Below are 21,313 nucleotides of genomic sequence, written 5' to 3'. Positions count from 1 at the left end.
CTCATCATGCTTGATCCTATTTAATTAATGCCTTTCCCTCTCTTTTCTCATTCCAGCTCTTTCTCCTTCCAGAAAATGACTTTTGCTATTTCAACTCTTGATTCTAATTATATTCTTCACTTTTTTTAGCCCTACTTCATCTTATAAGAAAATATTTTAAAACATACTGCACTAGAAACTGTGAATATTTTTCTTAGCATCAACTGCAAGTATCACACAATGAAAACATCACTATAATGAAAAAAATATGGCACTATTTCATCATCAGGAGGGTATACAACTCAGAATGTACACCTCAGCCTCGGTGCTACTTAAAGTCTAACTCCTTTGGTAGAACACTTAGTAAACTGCAGACAAAATAGTCTCTCTATTTTATATTTAACTTAATAGATTGCAATAATATCCTAGCTCAACCTCTGCCTATACTTTACCATCACTGGTGGTTAGGGTGTTTTTATTTTACTTTTAATTGTATTTCCATAGGTCCTTAGCCACAGACCAAATAAAATATCATATGGTGAGAGATTTCATGGAAGGCCCTCATTCTTTATACATTATAAATACAAATAAAATAATAATATATGACCTTTAAAACAGAGTGGTAAAGACTGTTACAGTTAGTCACTGACACTCTTAGAGAAATGGTAGAAAGAAAATTTGGGGTTGCAATGATGAGAAACACCATCCCTTTCTGAGAACAGTATCACTGATCCAGAAGACCAACGAGGAGGGCAAGGCCTATGTAGCAAGTTTTGCAAGTCATGGAAACTTCACAGCTCCCTTAAAGCCAATGCAAACACAGAAAAAGTAGCAGAAAATAAAGAAGTATGTATGTATACTTGTCAAGTTCCACTGTCAGGAAGCAGAGCCTTAGGCAGAGATTTGGATGCAATCTGTAAGGTAGAGAAGGAAGCAGAATGGAGAAGGAGAGAGAGCCAACCAAGCAAGGACATGGTGTCACGTGAGTATGGTGTTGATCTGATACACTGGGAATAGGCAGAACTCTATCACAAGAGTCAATGGGCTTTTTCTGTAAAGAGCTATATAGTCTTTCTTGGAACTGCTCAACCCTGCTATTGTAGCATGTAATCAGCCATAGACAATAAAATAAATGAGGCTGACTCTGTTCTAACAAAACTTTATTTACAAAAAACTTTATTTACAAACCATGGTTTGCTGACTGCTTCTCTAGAGTATAAATCACACCACAGAGTAGTGTGCCCCACCCCAAGGAAAGAAATTTGGCCTTTTGTATTGTGAATCAATCAGCCATCACCTATGGAGCTGGATGGTGCCTAGCCTCCAAGACAAGGTGGTTCCCATCAACCAGGACAGTAGTTCACAAACTTCACCATGAATCAGAATCATGTGAGACTCAACAAAACACAGATTTCTGGGCCCCACCTCTAGAGTGTCTCATTCAGTTTTTCTGGAATAAAGTCAGAAGTTACATTAGTAGCAAGCCTCCAGGTGAAATCAATGGTTCTTTTGGGGGAGCCACTGTTTGTGGTCACTGAGATCAGATGATTCTCGGCAGGAGGGGTAGCCGTGAGAACTTTGCAGCCCACACTTACAACAACTAGAGGTCTGATGAACTTGCCTGATGAAGAGTATTTCAGCAGAGCACTAACAGTGTCCAGCATAATACTTCAACAAGCTTGCATTATGGAAAGATATACATTTTTAAAAATATTCTTTTGAAAAAGGAAGTGTTTATTCATGACACATTCTTTTTGATAAGTCTGCTTATTTTTGAAATATAATTGCCTAACCTGTTCTGATCAAACTATTTCTTAACACTGAGTTATAACCTTTAGAGTATCTTCACTTATTTACATTTGTCTTCTACCATATGTTTATTGATGCAGCCATTGGCATTGGTCTGTGTACTAATTTTTGTTAAATTGTAATCTCCTTAAGAGCACAGACCATGTATTCTCCCAATTTTATAATTATCAAGGGAAGAAAATTCTATCACTCTGTAGCTGCTTTGAATCAATTATTTCGCCAGGGAAAATAAAAATCAGAGCATATAGAAAATAAGAGTTTCTTTATTTAGTTCCTCCCATAAATTCTACCTTGTTCTTTACATTTCTGCAAGTACAAAATAGATTCCCAGACAACTGACCGTGGGGGCATAAACTCTGAATCTCCCTAAATTTATTCTCATATGTATTATGCTCCAATTATTAATGCCTCCCCATGAGCACTCTAATTCTGGCTCATAGATTCATCGCAAGGAGACCAAAGAAGAGAAAAAAATCTTAATTTCTACCTTACAAGGAAGTTTTTGAGCTGCCTACAGTTTGAGGGAAAATATAGGTAACTGTCCTAAACTCTGTATCTATCAGGAGTGTCCAAGGTTTTGGCGTCTCTGGGCCACACTGGAAAAAGAGTTGTCTTGGGCCACACATTAAATACATTGCAACACAAAAAAACAACAACAACAAAAAAACACCTCATAATGTTTTAAGTAAATTTACGAGTTTATGTTGGGCTGCATTCATAGCCATCTTGGATACCAAGTGACCCGAGGGCTATGGGTTAGACACCCCTGATTAACTTATCTTTCTTAATACCCCTGAAGACAAACCAGAGAAATGTGGTTTGGCGTTGTGACTATTTAACCACGTAAACCAGTTTCTAAAGTGGAATTAAGTCTCCCTAAAGGGTAACGAATGATATAGTTATTTCAACCTCAAGTGTTCAGATAATCGCACACAAACTCATAGTGGGGCACAGAGTACATAGCTAAGTGAGGACACGCTGACTCAGTTAGCCAGAGCTGAGGGCAATTGAAGGGCTGAATACAATGAGGAATATTATATTATATAAATCAACACGATACAAATAATTACAGGAAGTCCCAGCCAAAATATTTTAGGAGACACTAAGAGTCAAATATCAAATGAATAATATCAAGACAAGTGACAAATCATAAGCCAGAGGTAAAGCCAAATGCAAATTTATATTTTCAAAAAGGGGGGAGGAACTAGTACTCAAAAGCTCATAAAAAGGAAGGATAAACATAGGTAATGACAAAAAGGAGAGAGAATAACTATAAGTGATCTGTTAGTTTTTATTTCTCAGGAGGTGTAGAGGCATGAATTAAAAATCAAAGGCATTATTTTATAAGGCTGAACTTCAGCATACATATCTTACAATCGCACTAAGCCTCTCCTAGATATATAAGCTAGAGAAACTTACAAATATGCACTAACAGATGTGACTAAGAGTGTTCAAGGCAAAGCCATTCATAAAAATAAATAACTAGAAACAACCCAAATATCTATTTATGGGAGAATGGATATATTGTGCTATGTACACATAATAGAATATTATACATCAGGGACAATGAGTGAACTGTAGCTACATGTAATAACATAAATGAATCTTAAAAATATGATGCTGAGTGAAGAAAATGAGCCATATAAATCCCGCTTCCACTTAAGTCATACGAAGCTGCAGGAAAATGCTGTTCCCATCCTAACAACAGCAACAAAAACCAGATAACATACAAGATCATAACTTTTACTGAACCCATCAGGGAGCTGAGGTCATACCACAAGAACTGAATTTCCATAAGAGGCAAGCCCCTCTAGGGAAAGACAAGGCATGGAAATTATTTTCCCTTTGCCAATATACAAGAAAAATAAGAGACTACTTTAGGAGACGGTAAATATCAATAATCAGCTAAAGTTTTAACAAATTTCTAAAGGCCAAATGTGGGCAGGTATGTACATTTAGAATAACTAGAAGCCCAGACATAGGGCAGTTCTTAATCACACACCAGCTCTTCCCCATTGGGCTCCAGTCATGCCCTCATGAAAGATTAGGGACAGAACAAGAGATGAGAGAAATCTTCCTTTAGTGGGGCAGGTATTCAGAAGGTGAATAGCTTCTGTTTGGATTTAGGTATGAAACAACATGCACTTCTGTAGGCCATCTCTCACAAAAAGCAAAAACCTTAAGCCATTCAGGGAAGGACAGAAACCCTCTACAACCTAGGGTCACAGGAGAAGAGATAAAAATAGAATCTGTCTACTTGTGAAGAAAGATTATGACACTCCCCTTCCTGCCACCACAAACTTTCTTGTGTAAGGGCAGACACAAACTTTTCTTCCCCAGAGCAGAGAAAGGAAAATCTTTATGTCCCAGCATGTGGCACCAATGCAAAGCAAAAGTCTGCTACTCTAGGGAAGGGTCAAGAAATGCTTCTGCCTAGTACCTGCCACAGATACGAGGTAGAGTTTGCTTGATACAAGTGGAATGGCAGGAACACTGGAAATGCCATATAAACAAGGAGCAGGAGCACAGGCCCTGGCTAAAGATAAGTCTGATCCAGAAGAATGAAAATATCTCCTGGTCCCTCAACAAAGCTAGCAGTAAGTGACAGCGGTAATAGTCTCTCCCCTCCCTGAGGAAGGGGAGTGTGGAGACCCTTGCAACATAGGCATACTTGGAGTCCTGAATGCTGAGAGGAGAGAAGGAGCACACACACACACACACACACACACACACACACAAACACCCTTAGTACTCCAGACCCCACAGAAAAATAAAGGTAATAGCTGTTCATTTATGGAGGAACTTAAAGCCTGTGGTATACTGAGAGTAACTGTAGGAACAACAAAACAAAAATTCAATTGAACCAGTGACTAGATTGATTCAACCCCTCACACTAACACTCTGAGCAAAGAGAAATGTCCATTCTCAAACATAAATGCTATTTACTCCATTCTCTACTGTCTACAAATAATGCCCTATATTCAATAAAAAAAGTATGAGACAGACAAGCTAGAAAAAAATATTGTCAAAGGATAAAGCAATAATTACAACCAGACTCAGCGACAGTTCAGTTGTTAGAACTATCAGAGACTTTAAAATAATTATAAGTAATATAGTAAAGGATCTAATGGAAAAGTTTTATGACATACATAAAAAGATGAGGCATTTCAGCAGAGAGATGGAAACTACTGAAAATGTCAAATAGAAAAGCTATAAATAATTACTTGATATCAGAAATAATTCTTTCAACAGTCATATCAGTAGACTGCATATAACTGAGGGAAGAATTTGTGAACTTTTGTATAATTCAATGGAAATTATCCAAACTTAAGAGCAAAGGTGAAAGAGGGAGAGAGAGAGAGAGGAAAAAAAAAAAACAAAGGAGAGAGACAGAGAGAACACGCATAGATAGAGAATGAACAGACCAGAGTATCCGAGAGCTGTGGAGCAATATCAAATATAAGTCAATATCTAACGTAAGTCATTGGAGTTCCGAAAAGAACAGACTTCCTGTCAGAAGTTTTGTGAGTTAGAAGGAGATGAAATATCATAATTAATATACTCAAAGAAAATTTACTGTCAACCCAAAATTCCATATTTAGCAAAGTTATATATCAAAAAGAAAGGGAGAACAAAGACTTTTCTTAGACTTCCAGTTAAGATGGTAGTGTAGGCAGACATGACTCACTTCTTCACACAACTACATCAAAATTACAACTAAAATATAGAACAACCATCACTCAGAACTAACTGAAATCAAGTTGAATGGAAGTCTGACAACTATGGAATTAAAGAAACCACATCCATCTAGACTCATAGGAGGGGCACAAACATGGAACAGGCTGGTCCCATATCCACATATGGTGGATAAAGATTCAGGAGGGATATCTTGGGAGCCAAGAGTCCCAGCTCCACAGCAGGCCCCTCAACCCAGGTTTCCAAGAAGATAAGTCCCCAAGATAAGTGCCAAGAAGATAAGTCCCCACACTTCTGGCTGCAAAAAACAGTGGGAATTCAGTCAGTGGAAGAAACTTCTGGAGCTCCAAGCAGTTCCTCTTAAAGAAAACACACAGAGACTCATTTACTCAGACTCACTCTGTATAGGCTCTGGTGATGAGATGGTGGCTCAATAGGCACCAGTAGTATGCAGAGGGAGGCTGAGGTGTCTGGCATCAAGGCAAGCAGAGGGCATTGTTCTTTTTCTGGGACCTCCCCCAACACAGCCAGCAGACTGGTGCTGTACCCAAGATTCCATCAACTTAACACTGTTTGACTCTCTTTGGAGATCATCAGAGACTCCACATCACCCAATTTAAGGGCCTACACAAACTGCTTTTCCATATGAATGGTCTTGGTTTTTCCATATGAATGGCTGATCTATCCTCTCAAACAAGCAGCAGCTGGCCTCAGTGAGCCCCAGGCCAGGAACTAGCAGTCTAGATTCACAGCCTGCCTTCTCCTTGTACTCTCCAAGCCCAGCACAAGTATCGACATCTCTGATTGCTTTATAATTCAAGAGGGGTGGCCCTGAGCAAAACACAGGTGAGGGCTGATTCTGGCCTGTACCACCTGGGAAATCCCAGGGGTCAGCGCTCCAAGTGGACAGCTACAGACCACATGGAGCACCACCACTCTGCCCCTGCATAACTGACCTCCATGGAGGGTGGAGGTTGGTGGTCAGGGGTCATGGCCAGTCCTTGCAGCTGACTGGCCTGAGTAAATCACCCCCATTCATCTGCCAATAGCAACCAAGGCTCAATTACAAGAGGAAGTTGCACTCAGCCCACAGGAAGGGCACACCCTAAATACCCAGTTTAGGTAATAAGGAAGGCTGTGCTACTGGACCCTACAGGATACCTACTACATTAGGCCACACTACCAAGACATGGAGTCAAAGCAGCTCTTCCTAATATATAGAAACAAACACAGGGAGGCTGCCAAAACAAGGAGACAAAGAAACATGTTCCAAATGAAAAAACAGATCAAACCTCCAGAAAAAGAGCTAAACAAAATGGAGAGAAGCAATCTACCAGATGAAGAGCTCAAAACACCGTTTATGAGGATGCTGAAGAAATCTAATGAGGATCTCAGCAGCAGAACAAAAACCCAGTTAGAAAGAAAGGATACACTAATTGAAATAAAGAACAGGGAAACAACAGTAGAGTGGATGAATCTGAGAATCAAATCAATAATTTGGATCACAAGGAAGCAAAAAACAACCAATCAGAACAATAAGAAGAAATGAGAATCCAAAAAAAATAAAGATAGTGTAAGATAGTGTAAGCATCCCATGGGATAACTTTAAGCAATCCAACATTTGCTTCATAAGGGTGCCAAAGAAGAGAAAGACCAAGAAATTGGAAATTGATTTGAAAAAGTAATGAAAGAAAACTTCCTGATTTGGTGGAGGAAATAGGCATGCAAGTCCAGGAAGTACAGAGTCCCAAACAAAGTGGCCCACACCAAAACAGATAATAATTAAAATGCCAAAGTTTAAAGATAAAGAGTTGGAAGGGTGTTCATGTAATAATAATAGGTGAGAGGTGAGGGGATTAAAAAGTATAAATAGGTAATTACAGAATAGTCTTGGGAATGTAAAGTACAGTATAGGAAAAGGAGTAGCCAAAGAATTTACACTCATGACCCCTGTGCATAAACAAGGGTGGGGGGATTGCCTGAAGGGATGGGGGTGCTGGGCAGAGGAGGATAAAGGGGGGAACATCAGGACAACTGTAATAGCATAATCAACAAAATATAATTTTAAAAAAATACTCTTTTCAGACAAAAGAAAAGCTGAGACAACATAATGCCAGCAGATCTGGACTGCAATAAATTTTAAACAAAGTTCTTGAGCAGAGGAAGATGGTATCAAATGCAAACTGGATCTGCATAGAGAAAGGTAAAGATCAGAAATGGTAAAAATTAGAGTCAATATAAAGTTTTAAATTATTTTTTTCTCATTAACTTTTAAAAAGTACATATGGTAACAATGTATTTTTGGGTTTATAACATATGAGAAGTAAAATGTATGACAACAATGGTAAAAAAGTGGGAAGGAAGAAATGAAAGTTTTCTGTGATAAGGTTCATTCACTCCCTGTGCAGTGATATAATATAATGTGAAGATAGACTACAAGGATTTAAAGACACACTGTAAACATTTGAGCAATCAGCAAAAAAATTATAAAGGAGCTTTTACTAAAAAAACAAGTGGAGGTGAAATAGAATCTAAAAATATTCACTTAATCAAACAATAATGACAACAACAAAAAAAAGGGTCAGGAAAGGCCCCCCCAAAAAAGGCACAAAAACAGACCAGAGAAATACAAGGTAAGAAGGTATACTTAAATTGAACCATACATATAATTACATAAAATGTAAATTGTCTGGATTATTTAATTTAAATAATGATAACTCGCAGAAACTGAACAACATGATAGCATTCTTACAAGCCTCAATAAGTGAGTAAAACTAAATAATATCCTTTCTAGAATGTGGGTGGAGATATTTATATAACATTTAAATTTTGAATGACAAAATTCACATTATAGATAATTTCTGGAAAGAAAGAGAGAGCACAGGATTGCAGCTTCAGTAATTTGGTGAAATTCTGGTTCTTGAGTTGGTTGTTGAGTGTATACTGCATTTCTATGTTTTTACATTCCCAAATATATTAGTTACATTTTGTGATATGTGTTAAATAAAATACTTCAAAAAGAAAATTGTACATAACTGAATATAGAAAAGTACCTCAAAGTAAGCTAGACTGATTTTGAAAAAGCAAAGGTAGAAAGGGCTTCTAAATATGCTTAAGTGAGAGATTCCATAAAAATTTATTTAAACAAAAATTTCTTGAATGTATATTCCACACTCAAGATGCTGAGATATCAGTGGCTATAAAATCATGAATAAGTCACCATCCCCAACTTGGATAGCTTACAACACAGTGGAGGATCTCACTGTCAAATCTCTATCTAAAAATAATATGTCGTTTGCCTGTGTTTTAAAAGAACACAATGGCAGGGCACAAAGGGAGAGTCAGTGGAGATAGAGATGAATCGGCCATGTGTTGATAGCTTTTGAAGTTCTGATGGGTAAAAGATATTTATTATACTATTTTCCACATCTACATATATTTGAAATTTCTCCCAATGAAAAGTAGGTTTGCTTTATTTCATTTTATTTTTACAAAAACTATCTGGTTCAGTACTTTTAAATCAAATAATAAGATGAGGAATTGATTAACTTTTTATATATTATATTTTGTTTATTCATTCATCTCTCAGTGGATGGTCCAGAAATGGAATTTCTTTTTTTATTATTTATTTAATTATTGTTCAAGTGCAGTTTTCTGTCTTATACTTCCATCCCAACCCCCACCCAAGTGATTAACTTTTTGATCAGCAGTAGAAAACTAGGTGACAGTTTCACAATTCCAAAGTCCTTGACAGGTTAGAACAATGAGCTAAATAAAGAAGAAAGAAAGAAAGAAAAAATATAATTAATAAAGATGCAAGAAAAAGAAATAAAAGGCATACACACTGAAAAGGAAGACATAACTGTTTCTACTTTCAAATGACATGGTTTGTCTATACAGACAACCTCTCAAAGAAGCTTCAAAAAAGCTACTAAAACTAATTAGTGAGTATCAAGGGTGAAGGGTACAATGTCAGTGTAAAATTTAGTATTTCTATATACTCTTAGTGAATAGTCACAATTCAATTTTTGAAGAACTATTTTCAATAGCACCCCAAAAAGGACTATCTATGTAAAATCTTACAAAATGAATGAGGGCAAGATCAGTATGCTAAAAACTATAAAACACTGATGAAAGAAATCAAAAGGATCTGAATTCATGGAGCAGTCTAACAGTTCACAAACTGGAAGGTTCAAAACTGTTAATCTGTCAATCACCCACAAACTGATGGATAATCAGTCCACATAATCCCAATCAAAATTCCAGAAAAACGTTTTTAGAAATTTATAAACTCATTCTAAAATTCATATAAATAAGCACATAAAACAGAACAGTCAAACATTTTGAAAAAAGAGAAGTTGGAAGTTTCACATTACTTGATTTCCAAACTTACTATAAACCTGCAGCCTCTATCTTTTTTTAAATTATTTTATTGTTGCTCAATTACAGTTGTCTGCATTTACCCCTCACCACTCCCCCCACACTCCAGCCCTTCCTCCCTTACTTCTACCCCCTGTATTGGTTTTGTCCATGTGCTCTTTATAGTTGTTCCTGAAAACCCTTCCTCCCATTATCCCCTCCCACCTCCCTTCTGGTTACTGTCAGGTTGTTCTTAATTTCAATCCCTCTGTATAACCTGCAGTCTCATGTGGGAGAGATGATAGACACATAAGTAATAGAATAGAATAGAGACTCTTCAAATAAATGCACCTATATAATACCAAATTTTTATAAAGGTGCTGTCAGTCCAATGGAGAAAAGAAAGTCATTTCAACAAATGGTGCTGAAACAATTGGGTAGCAGTAGGTAAACATACTTTTAAATGAACCGTCTACCCATAGCTCTTACTCTGTACAAAAATAAACTGAAAAGCAATCATAGACCTAAAGGTAAAACCTAAAACTATACATCTAAAAGATAAAAGAAAATCATGGTGTTGAGTTAAACAATGATTTCTTAGATAAAACAGCCAGAACATAGTCCACTAAAGAAAACAATTGAAAAATAAGACTTCATCAAAATTAAGAACATTCACTCTTCAAAAAACAATGTCCAAGTGTTAGATAGGTTGTGGAGAAAAAAGGAACTGTCATGTGTTGCTGGTGGGAATGTAAATTGGTGCAGCCACCGGAAAAAATAGTATGGGGATCCCTCAGACAAGTAGGAATAGAGTTACCATATGACCCAGCAACCCTTTTTCTATGTATCTACTCAACAATTTTGAAAACATTTATTCACAAAGATATATGTATGCCTATGTTTACTGCAGCATTATTCACTGTGGCCCAAGCATGGAAACAAGTGAAGTGCCCTATGATAGAGGACTGGAGAAAGATGTGGGACATTCATACAATATACTACTACGCGGCCATAGGAAAAGATGAAATACTGCTACTTGTGACAACATGGATGGATCTTGAGAATATTATGCTAAGGAAAATAAATAAGACAAAAAAGTAAAATACCTATGATTTCACTCATTTGTAGGCTACTAACAAAGCAGCAAATGAACAAACAAGACAAATTTCATAGACACAGACAACAATATGGTGGTTACCAGAGGAAAAAGGAGGTGGAAAGAAGAACAAAGGGAGTCAAATATACATGACAGATAGAGAAGTGACTTTAGGAGGTGAACACGGTGCAATATACAGATGGTGTGTTATAGAACTGTACACTTGAAACTTACATAATTTTATTAATTAATGTCACCCCAATAAATTTAATGAAAAAATCGTTTAATAAAAGACAATGCCAGGAGGCTGAAATCACAAGCCAAAGACTGGGAGAAAGTATTTGCAAATCACATTTCTTTTCTTTAAATTATTTTTTAAAATATATTTTATTGATTATGCTATTACAGTTGTGCCATTTCCCCCCTTCATTCTCTTCCACCCTGCACACTCCCTCCCACCCACATTTCTCCACTTTAGTTCATGTCCATGTGTCGTAAGTTCTTTAGCTTCTACATTCCCCACACTATTCTTACCCTCCCCCTGTCTATTTTCTACCTACCGTCTATACTACTTATTCTCTGTACCTTTTCCCCTATTCTCCAGCACAAGTGTCTCAGATGGGGAATAGACAAACCTGACTGCAGAATGTCTGCACAATGGAATACTACTTAGCAGTTAAAAAGAACAAACACTTGGTATGTGCAACAATGTAACTGAGTCTCCAATGCATTATACTGAGTGAAAGCAGCCATTGTCAAAAGTCTACATACTGAATGATTTCATTGAAATGACATTCTTACGAAGGCAAAACTATATGAATAGAAGACATTGAACCATCAGTGATTGCCAGACTTGGGAACAGAAGACTGGGTGACTCCAGAACTATACTAGGGAAAAATTTTGAGCAATGAGACTGTGAACATGATTGTAGAAGTGTTTACATACTACATAAATTTGTCAAAGCTAGCAGAACTACACAATAAGTAAATTTCACTCCATGCAAGTTATACCCCAATTTTTATATGGAAAAACCCATCCCAAAATACAACTGGAGTAACTTTAAAATATTTTGTTTTACAAAACACCTAAATACAAAATGATAAAGAATATATAGTTTCATATGTATCCATGAAGAAAAAGTATAAAAAACAACTATGAATTCAATATGAGCAAACTCCTTGGCATTGTTGCCCCAGAAGTCAATTTACTTAATAGATACAGAGAAGTCAAAATAAAGCAGGGAGTAATGCCCTGTTATTCTGTACCATGGAGGTCATACTTAGGGCAGTTTCAGACCTGAGGCATGGAGGTAAGGAGGACTATGAACTGTGTACGTGTATTTACAAATGAGCCTTTTCCCATCCAGAGTGAATTCACCACCATGGAGGTTGTTCAAGCAGAGAATACGGAGAGCAATTTTAAAGTGACTTAATAAGTCAGAACATTAGGAATTCCTTCTTTCCTTCCCCCAAAACATCAATAAAGCAACTACCTGAGCCAAGAACTGTAAACACAGGAATGTGATAGTGAACAGATAGATATTTCCAGCCTAGTGATGACCTGGTTGAAGTTATAAAACTAAACACCCTTTTTCTCCAAACTACAAAACTTGTAGTTGAGAAATAGGAATGCAGAGAGAAATACTCTCTGATTTATTTTAATTATGTTTAGGAAACTCTCAGACAGCCATGAACATGAGAAGTCAGCCAAATTCTAATTGACTGTCTATGACTAGAATTCAGGTCTGATCTGTTTTGTTTTGCTTTTGTAGCTTAAGTACTGTATCTGGACTTCCTCAGTATGGTGGCTTATTACCTTACCTTAAGCCTTTCTCCAATTAGTATCTGAAATGATTTCAGTACAAAGAGCAGAGACTAGCAGCTCATCACATACCTGTTTTTACTAAGCCTCACTCGCATTTAATGGTTTACAGAACACAAAACCAACGGCCCTGTCCTACAGGTCTGATACTTTGTGCAGGGGATTTTTCCAATCTATGACACATTTGTCATATCGTATATCGATATATTTTATATATCAAACCATAACATGCTTTTTTGTATATGTGAATGCTCTCTTTACATAATGTCTTAATCACCTGCAATCCATCCCCTCGTTTATCAATTAATCACCTGCATGTACCAACTGTCTACCGTTAGTGTCACTCAACCTGATAGGTGCTGGAGGGACAAAAACGATTATTTATAATTATTTCACTACAATTTCATTTCATTGTGCCTGTATTTTTCTTTTTCATTGTATTTTTCCCATTACCATTTGTCCTCCTTATACGTCTCTCCCCCCATGTCACTGTGCTTTTAGAACTAGCTCTGAAATAGGAAAAAATAGATGGTTGATTTCTCAAGCCACCAGCTTTTGTTAGTGTAGTACGTATACACACACACACACACGCACACACACACACTGTTGCAATTCCTTGATCCTTATATTTTCTTGTAAAAAATACGCTTTGATTTAAAATAACCTCCTTTGTGAAGGTTTCTCTCATTCTTTTAGTCCAGAATAAACCCTCCCTCTTGTATTCGCTAAGCACATCTTACCATTTGTCTTTCACTTGTAACACTTTATAATATATCTCCTATTGTTTGTCTTTGTATGTAGCTTTTGAAGGTATTTATTTTTATTATCAAGATAATATAACCATATAATATTGAGTGGATAATAATGGTAAAATGTATCATACAAAAATCATTATGGAAAGCAACAGCATCCATCCCTCACTATCTTGCTAGGCATCCTCTCTAACTTCTGTAAAGGTAACAGCTTTTGAAAATGTGTAGATACTAGCAGGTCTAGATACTAGCTGTTTTCCTTCTGGAGATAAAAACTTAAGGTATTGTATTTTGATTCCTGCTATGAAAGAATAAATGTCAACTTATTTTATCTTGTTTTCTTAGTCCCCACTCATTTTTTATTTTTATTAATCCTGTTTCATCAGCCAGGGAGGGTGCACCTTGACTCCCAGTTATGCACAATGAAGATATTACTGCTCTTACCTTGAACTCCGCCTCTCCTGCCTCCCAAGGAGAATCCTTCTACTCTCAGTATGGAATGGGTCCAATATTGTTAATTAATGCAATAGCTTTATTTCCTTCACATTTGGACCATGACTCCTCATAAAACTTTAATTTTCCAGAAGTTTCTAATTGCATTTATTTTCTTCTTGATGTAATAATGTTGCTTCTCCAATATTGCCAATTTTCCTCTGATTATTCTTTCTACTGCTTATAATCCACTCTATTTTTTTTTTCATGAACAGTGTCTTCGTGGAAGCTTGTTTTTGGAATTTAAAACAGTTATGTTTTTAGACTTCTGTACTAATTGTCGTTACAGGATATATTTTAATCATACTCTTTAGTCCCATAGTTTAAAAATATTTTAATCTTTTTTCTTAGTTTTCACCAAAACTTCACTAGAGGTGCATTATTAGAAAGGTATTATGAATCTGCAGTAAGAATGGTATAACCTTGGATATATGAAATGTTTTTATTTTGTCCTCAAAAATAACTTGGCTTGGAATGGAATTCTAGATTCAAAATAGTTTCCCATCAGAATATTTCAGCCATCATTCTGCTGTCATCCACCAGCAAGTGTTGTTGAAGGGGATTTCTGCTAACTTGGCTCTCCTTCCTTGTCCCTGTTTTCGTTTTTTCCCCCTCTCCAATAGCTTTAAAGCACTCCTCTTTTTCTTTGATATTTTGAAATTTCACGATGATTTACCTCAGTTTGCCCATCAGGGTCCCCATAAGCATAGATGGCTATCTATTTGTAAAGTCAGGAGTTTTCCGGGCAAAATCTTTAACTGGCCCCAATATCCGAAGGGCAAAGAGAGACTGAAGACTCAGGCCACTCCAGATTGTTAGACTGTGGGTTTAACAAGCAAGAGAACTTATACACAAGGCTTATCTTGGGATATGACAAGATGAGTTGCTCTCTGCACCTGCCTACCATATTCTTAAAAGTTTATACTATGTAGAGGTCATAACTCGGTTCCATCATGTATATTGTCTAGAGACTATCAACAACACACCACTCTGTCAAGACTGTGTCCTTGAAAATGTCTTTGGCTGTGGCAACATGGGAAGAATGTACATTCCAAGAAATGTTTGTCGGGGGAAGGTAAGGAACCTCCAATTGCCCAGGTCCACTAGCTCATGGATCAATGGGTGGTCACATCTTCTAGGTAACATTCAAATTAATGAGTGTTGAGGGGGATTTAATATAGAGTATAATTACAAAGGTGTTGGGGCTGGGAGGTATAAAGGAACCACAAGTGATAATTCCATAAATCAGGATTCGGATTTGTGGAGCTATTGCCACCCTTAAACCCTAAGGGACAGATACAAATAGGATCACCAAAGACATACACAGAAGACTATTTGGGGAGCAGCTGTGACTTGTGTTTGAGAAGCACAATCAGCCTGAAGAGACTCCACAAAGAAAGACCCAGAGGAGTAAATACCCTGAGCCCATCTTTCTGGCTTCCTCCCACCTCTAACTAGGACTTCCATTGGATGAATCCACCCAAAGGCTCAGGAGATTGGGACCGGTGGACATCATTTATCCTATTAGAATGTGGTAAATGGTGGAGATTGAATGTAGAGGGACAAAGAGAAAGTAGTGACTGTAGTTTTGCACTGATAGCCACACTGACACAATGTACACTATACAGAAAGAAAAAAAAAGGAGATTTTATTAAATTTTTAAATTAAGGTGAAGAATGAATGTATATTGTATTTATTGACTTAAAATGCAGAGAACATTAAAACACTTAGCTCTTGAATATAGAGGTAATAAACAAGTAGTAATGGCCAACAAATTTTTGAATTTATGCTTAATTTGAAATACACGCAGTTTTTAAAGACCCTGTTGGGATTCTGTGTTACAATTTAAAGTAACACGATCCATGAATAGGAGCCTTTATTGTTACTTTGTATTGTTCTTTAAAGTCTTGAGTTTTTTAATGTTGAGATTTTTAAGTAGCTATCAGGTTCTTTCTGTCAGAGAGAGTAGACCATATAAATGGCCACACTCCTTAGAGTTGGGGAGACCAACTCCAAGCCAAAGATGGTATTCTAACTCCACTACCCACCGGCTAATTGAATTTAGGCACATTACCTCTGAACTTCACATCACTCACCTACAAAATAGCACATTTGATTATTATAATTGAGAAAATTCTGAAAATACCTTACTACCAAGTCACTACATCAAAAAGACCTATTCTCACACATTTACAGTCTATCAGAAAAGGACAATTAAATAGAGAATTATTTAAAGTAAAATAAATGTACAGAAAGTGTTAGCCTGGGGAATGTCAAGGATCTGTGGGGCAGAAAGTAAGAAACCTTATTTGGATAGAGGGGAGGTATAACAGTGAATATGACAAGTGGAATAGGCCAAGAAAAGTGTGTTGAAACAATGTGCCTGGCATATGATTAGTCTCAAAAAATGTTAGCAAATATTACTCAGTCAGTACAGTGTCAGGTACAAATGTAATCAGTAGATGGACTACATGAGACTCAGAGGGGCAATAAAGGAGTCCCAGAACTCCAGATGGACATTCAGACCCATTCTGTGGGGTTTGTTCTTCCCATGCTATTCAATAAAATCTCAGGTAGTTTCCATAACTTGCCCCCTCCCTTTTAGATGATAGATACATACGAAATACATACATACATACATATATACCTACAAGCCTATATACCTATGCTGGTTACTATCAGCCCAAAAAATCATCTTGTTTCAGTAATAATGTGTCTATTTCAGCAAACATTATTCAAAATTGAAGCCTCTCTTCTCCTCTGCCAGGAAGATGGATGTTGGTTTGCAACCTTGGGAGTTGCTGAGATGACTTTCAAACTGGCCTTTGCATGGAGCAGTAAAGAGAAACATAAAAAGGAGGCAGACCAGACCCCACAGGTAGATGGCAGGTTTAGTTAACAGAACTTAAATGAGACTTTTTTTGGTGTGGCCTGTCTTCTGTGGCTGCAAAGCGAGTAATCACTGCCTCTGCCCACAAGAATCTTAAGTATGCCCGGTCTGTCCAGAAAAAGTCTAGCCGTAGTTAATATAATGAGAACAGTTTGCATGACATTGGTGTAACCTGGAAGCCAAGGAGAGTGCAGCAGAATGAACATTTGTGAACAATGATGACTTCACTGTGCTAGGCAGTGGGGGCGGTAGATGCAATTGAGCGAGCACATGTACTGTGTGGCTGTCACATTCAAAATGACCGAGCCAGTAGAGCAACAAATCTACATCAAATTTTCCCATAAGAAACTATTTGGATGATGCAGCAGGCCACAGCTCTGGGCAACTGGTGATTGGCAGCTTTATCAGAACAATGGGCCTGGCCATGCAGCATCACATCTACCGCAGAGTTTTTCATGAAACTTCAAATCACCCAGGTGACTCAGCCCCACTATAGCCCAGATTTGGCACCCTGCAACTTCTTCCTTTTCCCAAAACTAAAATCTTTGAAAGAGAAGAGATTTCAGACCATCGATGAGATTCAGGGCAGCTGATGGCAATTGGGAGAACTGTGTGAGGTCCCAAGGTGCCTACTTTAAAGCCGACTGAGGTATCACTGTCCTATGTACAATGTTTCTTGTACCTTTTTCAATAAATATCTCTATTTTTTTTAGTACACGGGGGGATACTTTCTGGACAAACCTCATCTTCAGAGGTTAGCCACATATGCCACCTATATAGTCTCAGCAACCCCTTACTCTCCCAGGCTGTCTTTGAAAATGGCTCCAACTGTGGGAATGGTGGCCAGAACATACATTCAGGGACAAGGGAGAGAGTGAGGAGCCTCTGATTGCCTGAGAAATACAGTTCTCAGGTCACTTGGCTTTCACATTTTTTTAATAACCTCTTGCAGTGATGGTTTAGCTATTTCTTACTTTCCTACCTCATTTCTACCAGTCCTGGTCTGCCCAGGCTCTTCCAGGATAGAAGCCAAGAGAGAGAAAAGAGGTAAGGGACAGTGTTACTCACCTGATATTAGTATTCTACCCTTGGTTTCCTTTGGATTTGTTGCAGGTTTAAATGTCAGTAAAAGGTGTCTACCACCAATCTTATACCAACAGGAGTCCCCAGTCTGGGGTTCAGCAAAAGGAGAAACTTTATTCAGGTAAAAAATTTGCAAACCAGAGAAATACAGCCTCCTGAAAAAACTGAAAGTGCTCCCATGGAGACAAAGGGCAGGCCCCTCTTTATAGAGGAAGTGCGTGCCCTGGTCTCTGATTGGTCGTGCCCTGGTCTCTGATTGGTCCATTTTTATGTAAATGAGGAATCCGAATTTGTAAGGTCTGATTGGACCATTTAGCACTGTCCTGATTGGTCAGAATCATACATTCTGATTGGTTGTTATGGAGCCACTGTAATTGGTCAGTAAAGATGCAAATAAGGATACAGCTGTACAGTTTTGATTGGAAGGGGAAAGTCTCAGCTCCTTGGTCAAAAGATGATCCAGGAACTCCTTTATAAAGGTTGGCTCAGACTGCAGGAAAACTACAGCAGACTGGTAGTTCAGTGTGTAACCTTTTCTGTGAGAGGCCTCTGTTGGCAATGACTGCTAGACTCCAGTTATAAATTTTTCCCAGTTAACCATTAGGAGTCCTTTTTGGCACATATATCCCTTTTCAAAGTCCACAAAAACTAAGTCTCTTTGGGACTGACAGAAGTTGAGACTTTTCTGGGGTTCTTCATAGCATCATCATTAGGATTTTTCACCTGAATTCCCATAACAGAAGCAATGCCTCATCTGTCTGGTCCCTTAAAATCCCCACACACTCTCCCTTGTGAGGTCCTATCACTCCTCCTAATTAGAGAAAGCTATTTTGAAACATCTCTGGACAGATTTTGTCTCTTACTGTCTCTCTGCTTGTCAGGCAAATCTCACCCATCCTTCACTCCCACAGACTCTGGAGTTCAGGTTCCCTAAGACGACCACTTCGCCTCACTCTGCTGCAGACACATCTAACCAGCCATAGCCTCACAAATTTGGGCCTTTCTAGGCTTGACCTAAGGCTACAGAAAACAGAAATCAATCTCTTAGAGTGCTTTCCTTGAAGCAACACTCGCTCAATTTGGGGTGAGTGTGAATGGAGTTGGAGGTAATATAAGAGAAAATGCCTCCTCACTACAACGACTTTTCCACATGCATTCTCTCTAATTAATACTTTATAATTCTTTTTATGATGGCGCTGACTGAAGGGTTACAAAACTGGAGTTTGAATGTTGTTTTGTAAATCCTGCCTAGGTGGCTTGGTTCCACCCCACTCCATTATGGCAGAGCACATGCCCCTGCTGATTTGGGGCCTCCTGTGACCCACAGTAGAGACTAAATAAATGATTGTTCAGCAGCCATCTGTGTGGGGGAAATTCCCAAAGAAGATAAGCAGACGCCATGAAATAAAGTGAAAGTAAGATAAAAATCTATGAAGGCACCTAAAATAAGGATTTCAACAAATCCCTTTCAGGAAAGACTTGAAATAAACAACAGAATGATAACACTGACCTTAGTAAATAAAATAATAATAGTTACTAGTTATTAAGGGTTTACTCTATGCCAAGCACAGTGCAAAACACTTTACAGATAGGATCTCTTTTAATCCTCAAGCAACTCTATATATTATTATTGTTCTTATAATGCACATAAGGTAAGGAAGGCTAAGAGAGGCCAAGCAACTTTTCCAAAGACATATCTCTGTGGCATTCTGTGTAGTCTGCTGAATACCTATATGTTTCAATGTATGTTTTAGATCTACTCCTGAAATCCCCCACAGAGAATATTTCAACATACTGTCACAAAGAAGACTGAATTGGGGGGGACACCAATGACACAACAAGGGTTCTGGAGCCCAGAATGCACAAGTCAGGTTAGAAGCGTCAGTCACTACAGCATAACTAATCAGGTCTATTCACATTTGTGGTGTCACATTGCAATGCAAAAGGACTTATATTTTTAGAAAAGAAATTGAAAGTATCTTTGCAACTGATTCTGAGGCTTCATAACTGAGATCATCTAAGATATAACTTCAATATAAGCTGAATCATTTGTAACCAGTTTTTCCCCCCATTTATGACATTATTTAACCCACAGTCTCTTACACGGTTTAAGCAAAAGCCATTTTTAATTAGTAGGGGAAAATCACACACATGAAACTTATAAGCTTCCAATTATTTTATGCGAATGACTAGCTAGTCTTTACAGAATTTCATAATGTGGTATATTTCCATTGTTTCTTTGTGATTTGAAAGAAACTCTTTTAAATTTTCCTTCTTTCTTCCCTGTAGTAGTTACCAAGGCTCTTTTTTTTCTTGTATATCTTGTTGCCCCTGAGATGTATTCTTTAATTTGCTCTGTGAGGCTTTAAATTTACTTTGTATGTTGGTCATCAGAAAAGAAAGTAGAGAGAATAACCTTATCTTACCATACTTTGAAGTACCGACTATGTTTAAAAAAAGAAAAAAAACCCACCCTGAACCCTTGACCATTCACTGCCAAGTACCCACCACTTCCTGAAGCCTGCTCCTCCTCTCCTATTCTCTCTGAATTACCAATGCCTCCATTCACCCAGTTGCTCAAACCCTTCCATCCAATTGCCTCCACATCTAGTCAGCTCAAACCCCAAGGGCATTTCAGATATCTCCACTTAAGTCTATCATCACAGAAACCACACTGGTCCAACCCACCAGCATCTTCTCGAGCTTCAAAGTCATCTATCCACTTTTGTCCCCATCCCAACCCACTCTCCAAATAAAAGCCAGGGAGAGCTATTAAAGATGTAAACTGCATTCCATGGCCCCCTATTTAAAACCTTCAAAGGCTTCCCTTACATTCAGAATAAAATCTAATCTTCTTAAAAGCCCTACAAAACCTATATAGTCTTGCCTCTGCTAATCCCTCCAAGCATATGCTGACCTTTCCACCCAGCTTTTATCCCAATGTGTAAGTATTTATATGTTTAGTATAATGTCTCTCTTCCCCACCAGAGTGTCAGCAATGTGAAGGAGGACCACAATGGTGTAATGCGTCCTCCATCATCTGCCTGCACAAAAACATCCGGCTCGTAGGTTCTCCATAAGTTTTTGCTAAAGGAATAAACGAATCTAAGTAAATATAACTGTAATCAGTAGGAAGTATTCTATGTCATATGCCGCAGGAAAAATGGAAATCAAAAACATAATAGGGAAATGTTTATAGTACATGAGGTGGGCAAAGCAAAATAAGAAACGTCATGTAAAATACAACTGTGCATATTTCCAATATGTATGTATTTCAGATATACCTAATGCTTATAATACTATTGATCCCATTAGTACATAGAGTAGACGTACGT

This window comes from Sturnira hondurensis, unplaced genomic scaffold, assembly GCF_014824575.4.
Source record: "Sturnira hondurensis isolate 20B ecotype Veracruz unplaced genomic scaffold, ASM1482457v3 Scaffold0003796, whole genome shotgun sequence".
In the NCBI taxonomy this organism is placed as follows: domain Eukaryota; kingdom Metazoa; phylum Chordata; class Mammalia; order Chiroptera; family Phyllostomidae; genus Sturnira; species Sturnira hondurensis.
The sequence above is the reverse complement of the archived record's forward strand: the minus strand, read 5'-3'. Positions refer to the sequence as shown.